The following is a 12,903-nucleotide window of genomic DNA, read 5'->3' on the forward strand; positions in this document are numbered from 1 at the left end:
GTATTTAAATGTTAGCAAACAATACCCGACATGTATTGCTGGAAAAGTGGTGTTGAATTGTGTTGTTTATGCTAAACCAGTCGGCAATTGAGCTAGCTAATCCATAACCAGCTAGCTGGCAAGCAAGCACTGCCGTTGTCGATGATTGACAGCGTCTGGCCAGGTAACGGTAACTAACGGTCACATGGTCCGCTGGAGGAAGGCTGGAGATGTTGTGTTGGACATCTGTAGACCACGACAGGAAATATATGCCTGTACATGGAAAGCTGCTGTGTAATTTCAATATTCATGCTGTCATCAATTATTCTACTGAAATATGTATTTTACTGTAGCAAGTAAAACATCTAGTCTTTGCTTAAACTGTCCCCAAAATGTTTATTTTCTGTGAGCATTTGGATGGAATGGTCTAACTACTCACAAATGCCCTTGTTATGATGATATATTGCTCTCAATAATGACTTATCACAAAATAGCATTGACCTGAAAGTAAGCCAAGGTTTAGGCCTAGTCACTAACACTTCATATAGCCTATTGTCAGTTGCTCCCCGTGTCTGTATTAATGTCAGTAGGCCTATTTAAAATAGCCTTGTAATGGAGTGGTTTGGGTAGCTATCACACAAATGCAATAAGTAACAGCCCCTATTCCAACCAACTCTAGTATAATGCAATCATCAAAAGTACTAGTGTAACATCTGAACATCTTTACAATAGTAATTACAGCGTTACAACACATGTATAAGAGCAACTAAATATGACTGTATGACTTCTTACCACCAGCTGTGAACTCTGAGTCAGTTGGATTCGGTCCAGAACGAGGCCTATAGCCATGCATGCCTCTCCCAGCTCCAGCTCGTGCTCTACAATAGGCCTGAAGTTGATTACATTTCACGTAACCTAATCCGGATGGGACCTTTTATAGAGGCGCGTTAATGTATGTGGATTCCGGGCCAGAGCAGGTCTATGTGTGTGTGTGTTTCTGTGTGTGAAAGAGAGTGTTTGTCTTTGTATGCGAGCAGAGCGAGCCAGTGAGCGTGCACTCACAGTGCTGTAATTATACATCTGATAGATAAGGAAATGGATTCACAATCAATCCTGTAACTCTCTGGCTGCAGATGAAGATGTAGGGGAATGAAATGAGTCTGTCATGTTTCTCCAGGGGCAGGAAGAGATGGGCATCCATTATTTATACTCTGTGCCTGTGGATGAGGCCCAGGCTCTGTGGCTCTGGCTTGCACAATAGGAGAACATGTGCAGAACAGAGCAGCGCTGGAGGGAAACTATCTGGCCTTATCTGTTAGCATGGGCCCCCCGCTACCCAGAGCACAATGTGGCCAGAGGGCATGGATGGCTGTGTATACTGAAACACAACACTGTGTTATTGCTTACAGCAGCAGAGAGCTGAGCTTGGAGTGACGACTGCAGCTGAACCGCAAAGAGGGAGAGAGAATACAGTTGTCCTTTAGCAACAGTTGAAATGTAATGACAGTTGCACAAGCTCTCTCTCTCTCTCCCTCACACACACACACACACACACACACACACACACACACACACCTTTCTCAAACCATGTGTGACTTCAGGCATTTGATGTTCAAAGCCCCTCTAAGTCCTCGGTCTGGCGATGTTGTGCCATGTTTTGAATCCCCCCCAGTGAGACTGAAAGTTATTGTGTCATGTTTACTACCCTTCTACAGTGGAAATGCTGTGGGTTAGCCAATAGCCAAGCCCTGTTTTAAGGCATTACTGTCCAGCATTCACAGGAAATGAATCATGTTCCTCAATTCAAGGCCGTGGCGTCTGCATGATGTGTTTCCTGTCCTGCTGCGTGTTCAGGTCCAGACCACAGCAGATGTGCTCCCCTATTTGGTGTGTGTGTGTGTTTCTGAGTCTCTGTGTGTTTCTCTAAGAGGGTGGATTTAGTGAGTGTGTGTAGTTTGGAGTTGCTCTGGTGGAACAATAGCTCTATTCTGCGCTGTCTCTCTGGAGGAAGGCAGCATTGGTTCTCCCTGAGCTGTGCCAGTGAGGCAGGCTCAGACTCAAACTGGGTGACTGGGGCTGGGTAGGATTGGGTTTCCCCAGCCACCTGGAGCTCCCAGCACAAGAATGCCATTGTTCCCTCTGGTCCGTGGCCGGAACACAGAACCCTGCAGACTGGGGATGAGGAGTCACCCTGTATCACCTGATATCTAAACCCTGTATCATTATAACTGACCCACAGAGACCTATATCACTGCAGCCTGTAGATTTGAGTCATTTAGCATACGCTCTTATCCGGAGAGACTTAGAGGAGCAATTAGGGTTAATTGCCTTGCTCAAGGGCATCTCTGCAGATTTTTTACCTAGTCGGCTCGAGGATTCGAACCAGCGACTTTTCAGTTAATGTCCCGATGCTCTTAACCGCTAGGTGACCTACCAGAATCCCATATTAATAACTCAGACTGACCTTCATCACTGGCCCATGTAGCCTAGGCCTAGTTTATCTCCCTGTGTCGAAGGCTGGGACAGGGGAACAACACTAGGAGTGGGATTAAGTTGGATATTGACGCTGATCCAAGGTCGTGTTGTCTTTTCACATAATGGGTAAAGTTAGGATTTGGGGAAGGCAAGCTGATCCTAGATCTGTGCCTAAGAACAACTTCTGTCCAGAACGGGATGAATTGGATGGTTATCTATTTTATAGTTAGAAGGAAGGAAGGAAGAAGGATGTACTGTTGTATTTCCTGTTGATCCCCAGTATTGATCGATGCAACTGACACGACAATGAGATTATCTCAGATGATCGCACCACAACGCTACTGATGTTAGCTAATAAGATGATGTCATAATAACAACAACAGCATCACTCAGACACACATAGGGGGCTATACCTCTGATGGCTATAAGGAAGGCTGCTGCCAGAGAGAATTCTCTCTCACCTTCTTTCTCTATCCTTTACTCTTCTCTCTCTCTATCTCTCTCTCTCTCGCTCTCTCTCTTCATTGTTTTTTAAACATGTCGCGAGCTGCAATTTATTTTCTAGCTTTCAAATAGGCATGTAGTTCTCCACTCCTCTGCAACTCTTCCCCAGGTCCTTAGTGCACTACTTTCTCTTGTACACTATGTTTTCTGTCAACCTGGTCAAATAATGGTTCATAAACAACCAAAATATGTTTTATATTTTCCAAAATTGTTTTCTCAGTTGTATTTTTCCTGGTTTTAGATTGTTGTGGCTTTTGACTCTCAAAATTACCATTGTTCATAGAGAAACATTGACATTTGATCTTCTGTTAAATCACATCAAAAAACTTTTTGGGGGGTCTGGAAGAAAACTAACACATTTTTATTTTAGAGTGTAATTCCCCTTTAATTGGCATCTATCAAGTGAGGAATGTGCTGAGGAATGTGCTGTCTAATGTGCCAGTCTAGCCATGGTTCTGTAAGCTACTGCTGCTGCTCTTTTCATGGTTTGAAGTTTGAAAATAACAAATAATAGATAGAAATGATATACTTACTCATGATATACTTCTGCCAGGTAAGCCTACTTTGCAGGTAACATTATATCTAGAAAGTTTTGGGGAAAGTATTTCAGTCAACCCACAAGATGGTTATCACATCCACTGGCTACACACAGAGTGATAGACAAACGCCTGCACCACACAGACAGACAGGGGAAAAATATTGTTGGAAATAAATAGGCAGATATTGTGTTAGGTTTGGCTTTTCTCTGATTGGGAATCATACTTAGACAGCCTTTTTCCCACCTATGTTGTGGGATCTTGTTTTTGTACAGCTCTTGTAGCCTACGGAACGGTACGTTGGTTTTGGTTTTCACTTTGTTACTTTTTCTCTATTTGGTGAGGTCAGGGTGTGATGTGGGGTGGGCAGTCTATGTTATGTATTTCTTTGTGTTTGGCAGAGTGTGGTTCCCAATCAGAGGCAGCTGTCTATCGTTGTCTCTGATTGGGAATCATACTTAGGTAGCCTTTTTCCCACTTATGTTGTGGGATCTTGTTTTTGTACAGCTCTTGTAGCCTACGGAACGGTCGTTTTGGTTTCACGGTGTTATTTTGTTGCTGGTTCTCATTTAAATAAATATGATGACCACAAATTACACTGCGCCTTGGTCTCCTTCAAAAAACGCACGTTACATGTAAACACACACAACACACACACACAGCCCTATTTTACAAGATATTCATATTGAAAGAACAGTTTTGACACAAGGAGGGTTTTTCTTGACTTTGAGGCTAGTCAGGCAAACATTAGCAAATAGCTTAACGATTCTCTATTTGATCAGTCAGTTTTTAGCTAATGTACTTTAAAAACACTAAAATCAGACTGAGTTTTGGATTTCAACATTGACTGACCTTCGGAACAGGAAGATGTCATAAATGAAACATACTCTGATTTTCTTTTTCATCTTCAAAAGGTTCTGAATTTTAGAAGGGCCTTATTTATGAAGATTGTGTCTAGCATCTTTCAGAGACGTCTGTAGCATCTAGGCTACCACAAGCTCTCCATAATCCTAGTGCAGTGTTGATCAGATACATTCACTCTACCAGTCTGCTTTATCATGTTCTTCTCTCTGATCTGATGGTCTGATATAAACTGATATACTGCACACTCCTTACCTGGGAGGTTTTTTCCGGATGTTTGTCATAGTTAGATCAGATAGCAGAGGCACTGATTGTAAACTCAGAGTGACCATGGAGAGAGAAGGAGCGAGATACAGAGAGGGGAGTGAGGCAGAGGGGTGGCGTGAGAGAGAGAGCACCATGTTACTGTTTTTGCCTCTCAGGCTTTGTGTGTGTGTGTGTGTGTGTTGTGTGGGTCCTCTGGCTGCTCATAGGGTCATATCAGGGATAGAATTGCACGCAGAAGTGGGTCAGGTCAGCCTGTGCCACTGGGGAGCCTTGCCAGCTCCACACACACACACTGAGTGTACAAAACATTAGGAACTCTTTCCTTGCTCTTTCTATGACATAGACTGACCAGGTGATTCCAGGTGAAACCTATGATCCCTTATTGATGTCATTTGTAATTCCACTTCAGTCGGTGTAGATGAAGATGTTGAGACAGGTTAAAGAATGATGTTTAAGACTGGAGACATACAGTAGAATGTGTATGTGTGCCTTTCAGAGGGTGAGTGGGCAAGACAAAAGATTTAAGTGCCTTTGAACTAGAACTGCAACGCTGCTGGGTTTTTCACACTCAACAGTTTCCTGTGTGTATCAAGAATGGTCCAGCATCCAAAGAACATCCAGCCAACTTGACACAACTGTGGGAAGCATTGGAGTCAACATGGGCCAGCATCCCTGTGGAACGCTTTCAACACCTTGTAGACCCCACCCCAACGAATTGAGGCTTTTCTGAGGGCGAAGGGGGGTGCAGCTCAATGTTTGGAAGGTGTTCCTTATTCTTTGTACACTCAGTGTAGGTATATATATATATATATAGATACAGTGGGGAGAACAAGTATTTGATACACTGCCGATTTTGCAGGTTTTTCTACTTACAAAGCATGTAGAGGTCTGTAATTTTTTATCATAGGTACACTTCAACTGTGAGAGACGGAATCTAAAACAAAAATCCAGAAAATCACATTGTATGATTTTTAAGTAATGAATTTGCATTTTATTGCATGACATAAGTATTTGATACATCAGAAAAGCAGAACTTAATATTTGGTACAGAATCCTTTGTTTGCAATTACAGAGAATATATGTTTCCTGTAGTTCTTGACCAGGTTGCACACACTGCAGCAGGGATTTTGGCCCACTCCTCCATACAGACCCAGATCCTTCAGGTTTCGGGGCTGTCGCTGGGCAATACGGACTTTCAGCTCCCTCCAAAGATTTTCTATTGGGTTCAGGTCTGGATACTGGCTCGGCCATTCCAGGACCTTGAGATGCTTCTTACGGAGCCACTCCTTAGTTGCCCTGGCTGTGTGTTTCGGGTCGTTGTCATGCAGGAAGACCCAGCTACGACCCATCTTCAATGCTCTTACTGAGGGAAGGAGGTTGTTGGCCAAGATCTCGCGATACATGGCCCCATCCATCCTCCCCTCAATACGGTGCAGTCGTCCTGTCCCCTTTGCAGAAAAGCATCCCCAAAGAATGATGTTTCCACCTCCATGCTTCACGGTTGGGATGGTGTTCGTGGGGTTGTACTCATCCTTCTTCTTCTTCATTCTTCTTCTTCCTCAACAATAGACCAAAAAGCTCTATTTTTGTCTCATCAGACCACATGACCTTCTCCCATTCCTCCTCTGGATCATCCAGATGGTCATTGGCAAACTTCAGATGGGCCTGGACATCCGCTGCCTTGAGCAGGGGGACCTTGCGTGTGCTGCAGGATTTTAATCCATGACGGCGTAGTGTGTTACTAATGGTTTTCTTTGAGACTGTGGTCCCAGCTCTCTTCAGGTCATTGACCAGGTCCTGCCGTGTAGTTCTGGGCTGATCCCTCACCTTCCTCATGATCATTGATGCCCCACAAGGTGTGATCTTGCATGGAGCCCCAGACCGAGGGTGATTGACCGGCATCTTGAACTTCTTCCATTTTCTAATAATTGCACCAACAGTTGTTGCCTTCTCACCAAGCTGCTTGCCTATTGTCCTGTTGCCCATCCCAGCCTTGTGCAGGTCTACAATTATATCCCTGATGTCCTTACACAGCTCTCTGGTCTTGGCCTTTGTGGAGAGGTTGGAGTCTGTTTGATTAAGTGTGTGGACAGGTGTCTTTTATACAGGTAACGAGTTCAAACAGGTGCAGTTAATACAGGTAATGAGTGGAGAACAGGAGGGCTTCTTAAAGAAAAACTAACAGGTCTGTGAGAGCCGGAATTCTTACTGGTTGGTAGGTTATCAAATACTTATGTCATGCAATAAAATGCAAGTTAATTACTTAAAAATCATACGATGTGATTTTCTGGATTTTTGTTTTAGATTCCGTCTCTCACAGTTGTAGTGTACCTATGATAAAAATGACAGACCTCTACATGCTTTGTAAGTAGGAAAACCTGCAAAATCGGCAGTGTATCAAATACTTGTTCTCCCCACTGTAATATATATATATAACCACACACACACTCTCTCTCCTCTCACACACACACACACACACAGGCAGGAATCACCTATCGCACACTCTATGGTCAACACATACGTTCTGGCTGGGTAGTGTGTCTCTGCTGTGTGAGGTTGATAATTCGCCAAGGCTAACTAACACCATGTGGGAGGGTGTGATGCCACCAAGGAATCACTGTGAGATGACTGTGTGTGTCTCACCATTTAAGACAGGAGAACCATAAACGTCAGGTTTTACAACCCTTTTTTTACAGCCCTGATTGGTCATCTGTAGCTCAGTAGGTAAAGCATGGCGCTTGCAATGCCAGGATGGTGAATTCCATGTATGCACACATTACTTTAAATTGCTTCAGATTGAAGCATTTGGTAAATGTAACTTTTTTTATTTTGTGTGTGTGTGTGTCAGTGTCCGCCCACCTGAGCCCCACCCAGGGGCACCAAGATGCTGTATTGAACCAAGAGCTCGCTATGCAAGAGCTCACTATGCAATAGTTTTCTATAGTCAAGAGTTCACATGATGTTAGTCATGTTTTCCATTCTAGTGAAGCCTCTCAGTTACTTCCTCTCTTATATGCTGTAATAGAACGCAGGAACCACTCAGAGCTCTCAAGGGAGTGTAGAAGTCAGGAACCACTCAGAGCTCTAAAGGGAGTGTAGAAGTCAGGAACCACTCAGAGCTCTAAAGAGAGTGTAGAAGTCAGGAACCACTCAGAGCTCTAAAGAGAGTGTAGAAGTCAGGAACCACTCAGAGCTCTAAAGGAAGTGTAGAAGTCAGGAACCACTCAGAGCTCTATAGGGAGTGTAGAAGTCAGGAACCACTCAGAGCTCTCTAAGGAGTGTAGAAGTCAGGAACCACTCAGAGCTCTAAATGGAGTGTAGAAGTCAGGAACCACTCAGAGCTCTAAAGGGAGTGTAGAAGTCAGGAACCACTCAGAGCTCTAAAGGAAGTGTAGAAGTCAGGAACCACTCAGAGCTCTATAGGGAGTGTAGAAGTCAGGAACCACTCAGAGCTCTCTAAGGAGTGTAGAAGTCAGGAACCACTCAGAGCTCTAAATGGAGTGTAGAAGTCAGGAACCACTCAGAGCTCTATAGGGAGTGTAGAAGTCAGGAACCACTCAGAGCTCTAAAGGAAGTGTAGAAGTCAGGAACCACTCAGAGCTCTATAGGGAGTGTAGAAGTCAGGAACCACTCAGAGCTCTATAGGGAGTGTAGAAGTCAGGAACCACTCAGAGCTCTATAGGGAGTGTAGAAGTCAGGAACCACTCAGAGCTCTAAAGGGAGTGTAGAAGTCAGGAACCACTCAGAGCTCTAAAGGGAGTGTAGAAGTCAGGAACCACTCAGAGCTCTAAAGGAAGTGTAGAAGTCAGGAACCACTCAGAGCTCTATAGGGAGTGTAGAAGTCAGGAACCACTCAGAGCTCTATAGGGAGTGTAGAAGTCAGGAACCACTCAGAGCTCTATAGGGAGTGTAGAAGTCAGGAACCACTCAGAGCTCTCTAAGGAGTGTAGAAGTCAGGAACCACTCAGAGCTCTATAGGGAGTGTAGAAGTCAGGAACCACTCAGAGCTCTAAAGGAAGTGTAGAAGTCAGGAACCACTCAGAGCTCTCTAAGGAGTGTAGAAGTCAGGAACCACTCAGAGCTCTAAAGGGAGTGTAGAAGTCAGGAACCACTCAGAGCTCTATAGGGAGTGTAGAAGTCAGGAACCACTCAGAGCTCTAAAGGAAGTGTAGAAGTCAGGAACCACTCAGAGCTCTATAGGGAGTGTAGAAGTCAGGAACCACTCAGAGCTCTAAAGGAAGTGTAGAAGTCAGGAACCACTCAGAGCTCTATAGGGAGTGTAGAAGTCAGGAACCACTCAGAGCTCTAAAGGAAGTGTAGAAGTCAGGAACCACTCAGAGCTCTAAAGGGAGTGTAAAGCCTCGTGATGTTTATGGTGCTCCTCTCTTAAATTGTGGAATAGAATGTTTATGATGGAGAGACTCAGGACATAATGGTAGACTAGTGGTTCATGTTTAGGGTGAGGTCAGACAGAAGATGACAGTGTGTACTATGTACCAGTCAGATGGACAGTGTTTCTAGTCTAATGTTTCTCTCTGGATTTCCCAGAGCTTCAAGACAAGCTGTTCCCCCTTTTATCCAAAATCACTGATTCAGTTCTTCATCCAGTTTTTCTGCAGTTTGTTTTTCAGCTGTTTGTGTTGTTCTGCAGATTAGTATTCAGATGTGATGTTGTGCCAGATATCCTCCGGTCCTCTCTGCCTCCTAATAGACATAGAGGCAGAGCCTCCAGTGTCCTCAACAGTGAGGACACTGGGCCTAGTTTCACCCCCCTCCCCTCCTGACAATGTGTGCTGTGGTGTTGTGTACGTGTGTATGTGTACGTGTGTATGTGTGGTTGTGTATGTGTGTATGTGTGGTTGTGTACGTGTGTCAGGGTTTCTGTTAACTGGCTTTTGTCCAGGAAAAAAATAGAAAAGTTGATTAAATAAAGTTGCCGCAGGCAAGAATAATAAAATCATTTAAAAAAAACATTGCGAAATAATGCTTTTTAGCCGATTCATTGATGGGAAATAGTGTAATTATTCCATCCTCAAGGCAATCAAACAAGCGAACTGCTGGTACAGGGACATGGTGGAGTCGCAATTCAACCGCTCAGACATGAGACGTATGTGGCAGGGTCTACAGGAAATCACGGACTACAAAACAAAAACAGCCACGTCATGGATACCGACGTCATGCTTCCAGACAAACTAAACACCTTCTTTGCCCACTTTGAGGATAATACAGTGCCACCGTCTCGGCCCGCTAACAAGTCTGCGCCCTCAAAAACAGATATTTATCTTGTTTCAGTCTTGGGGAGCGAGCTATATCTGTTCCTGTTGATCAGGCAACAGCTGGAGTTTTCACAAGAGGCTGTGTTTACATCGAAGATAGAAGCAGGCCATTGGCTGCCTTCATCACGAGGGGTGTTTATGGGAGTTCTGATTGATTCCAAGTTTAACAGTTGGTTAAATTTGTGTTGAAATATTTTTTATGAGAAAATGTGAAGGAATTGAAGGTGCCAACAAATGTTATAGTCATCATAAAATAGTTTTACAGTCGTATATAAAAAAGAATCTCCTCCCTCGACGGGGCTTCGGCCCACCACCCTATGTGTGCAACTCTCCTTCAGCATCTGTTTTAGCATGAGATACGACCCCCACAGGAAAGGCCTGGTTTCCATGGTGTCCCCCCCTCAGAGGAAATGTAATGTGTCCAAATTCTGCTGACTCATTGAGTCAATCACACACACACACACACACACACACACACACACACACACACACACACACACACACACACACACACACACACACATGTCTCCAATCACAAGAGTCTTCAGTCTATCTGTCTGTCTGTGAATGATTGAGTATGTCTCTGTGTCTGTCTGCTTTGTGAGTGAGTGTGTTTCATTGTCATGTGTGCTGTGCGTATGGTGTGTGTGTGTGTTGGCTGGGTGCCCCAGTCAGAGCAGAGCTGGTTAAGTCAGGAAGGCCTGGAGTAGACAGGATTTAAAGGGATAACTGGGAGCAGAGCAGTACTACTCCACTCACCCTACAGACCAACAGAGGATAGCTTTCTATTGGACTGGCCTATTGTGGCCTAGCTTTCCCTTTCACAGTGGCTCACATCTTTTTCACATGTCTGTTATTTCACCCAGCACACTGTTGTGTGAGGGGATGAGAGATGGGGAGACTGAGAGAGTAGAGAGACCCCTTCCAATCTCTCTCTTTCTCTCTTTCCTTCTCTCACTCTCTCCTTCTGATAAGCATATCTACCCTCAGCCGCTGGGCTAGAGAACAACAGGCCCATTGTGTGTGTGTGTGTGTGTGTGTGTGTGTGTGTGTGTGTGTGTGTGTGTGTGTGTGATCAGTGGCAACCTGCCTCATGTGGGTCAGCAGCCACAGATCAGAATTACTTTTCTGGATGTCTCAACTCTGCTCCCACTAGTGTTGGGAGGAGTTAGAACAGACCTCTAGTGTTGGGAGGAGTTAGAACAGACCTCTAGTGTTGGGAGGAGTTAGAACAGACCTCTAGTGTTGGGAGGAGTTAGAACAGACCTCTAGTGTTGGGAGGAGTTAGAACGGACCTCTAGTGTTGGGAGAAGTTAGAAGAGACCTCTAGTGTTGGGAGGAGTTAGAACTGACCTCTAGTGTTGGGAGGAGTTAGAACTGACCTCTAGTGTTGGGAGGAGTTAGAACTGACCTCTAGTGTTGGGAGGAGTTAGAACAGACCTCTAGTGTTGGGAGAAGTTAGAACAGACCTCTAGTGTTGGGAGGAGTTAGAACAGACCTCTTGGCCTACACTGTCGAATACCAATATCACACTTCTACAATTACAATACCAAGACTGTGTGTGTGTGTGTGTGTTAAGCTTTCTGCACTGTGTGAAGAAGTGCTAAATGTAATTTTGATATAGTTCTAATTTGCATTGCTACTGGTGCTGGCCCAGGTTAGGTTTGTGTGTGTGTGTGTGTGTGTGTGTGATTGTGCATGTGATTATGCGTGACTGTGTGTGTCTGGGTCTGTGCCTAGTCGATGATAGTTACATTTTACAGCAACCAACAGTCTATTGAGTGGCTCATTTATTACTCCTACTTTATCGGTGTAGCGTCTGTAGTGAGAGAGGATGGAGGGCTGGGGGGTTGCAGACAGACAGACAGACAGACAAAGCAGTTGTGCGTTTCTGTGTGTGTTTGTGTAAAACCATATCCCAGGGTGTATCAACCTGTCCCATGGCTTCTGGCTTTTTACTGGAAGAGGAAGCGAGTGTGGTCATGTGACTAAAAATATTCAAAATTTTCCTGCATGAGTCATTTGGCTGGGAATGCCAACCCAGCTGGGATTGAGAATGTTGGGAATGTCATGCTGGCGTCAGAAACATGAGGAAAATGAGAAATGTTAGGAAGAGGAGAAGAGAATAGGAAAGGAGATCAGAGGGGATATGAAGAGAGGGGATGAGAGGAGAAGAGAATAGGAAAGGAGATCAGAGGGGATATGAAGAGAGGGGATGAGAGGAGAAGAGAATAGGAAAGGAGATCAGAGGGGATATGAAGAGAGGGGATGAGAGGAGAAGAGAATAGGAAAGGAGATCAGAGGAGATATGAAGAGAGGGGATGAGAGGAGATGAATCCCCGAGCCGACTAGGGGAAGATCTGCCGATGTGCCCTTGTGCAAGGCACTTAACCCTAATTGCTCCTGGAAGTCGCTCTGGATAAGAGTGTCTGCAAAATGAAAAATGAGAAGAGGGGATGAGAGAGGGGATGAAGGGGAGAGGGGATGAGAGGAGAGAATAAGATGATAGGAGGAGAGGGGATAAGAGGAAAGGAGATAAGGGGGGAGAATGAGTTGGAGGGGAGAGAGCGAGAGGGATTAATACATCTGGACTGTTACTACAGGATATAACCTACTGTAGCTAGAGGACAAGAGATCTGGACTGTGACTACAGGATATAACCTACTGTAGCTAGAGGACAAGAGATCTGGACTGTGACTACAGGATATAACCTACTGTAGCTAGAGGACAAGAGATCTGGACTGTGACTACAGGATATAACCTACTGTAGCTAGAGGACAAGAGGTCTGGACTGTGACTACAGGATATAACCTACTGTAGCTAGAGGACAAGAGATCTGGACTGTGACTACAGGATATAACCTACTGTAGCTAGAGGACAAGAAATCTGGACTGTGACTACAGGATATAACCTACTGTAGCTAGAGGACAAGAGATCTGGACTGTCACTACAGGATATAACCTAATGTAGCTAGAGGACAAGAGATCTGGACTGTGACTACAGGA

General features: G+C 44.7%; 1 protein-coding gene across 3 annotated transcripts in view; it reads left to right on the forward strand.

The window, feature by feature from the left end:
• Window positions 1-12,903, forward strand: part of galnt1 (UDP-N-acetyl-alpha-D-galactosamine:polypeptide N-acetylgalactosaminyltransferase 1) — a 71,656-nt gene that overhangs the window by 674 nt on the left and 58,079 nt on the right. The gene's annotated exons all lie outside the window — the stretch shown is intronic.

This window comes from Oncorhynchus nerka, linkage group LG14 (assembly GCF_034236695.1).
Source record: "Oncorhynchus nerka isolate Pitt River linkage group LG14, Oner_Uvic_2.0, whole genome shotgun sequence".
NCBI classification, from domain to species: Eukaryota; Metazoa; Chordata; class Actinopteri; order Salmoniformes; family Salmonidae; genus Oncorhynchus; species Oncorhynchus nerka.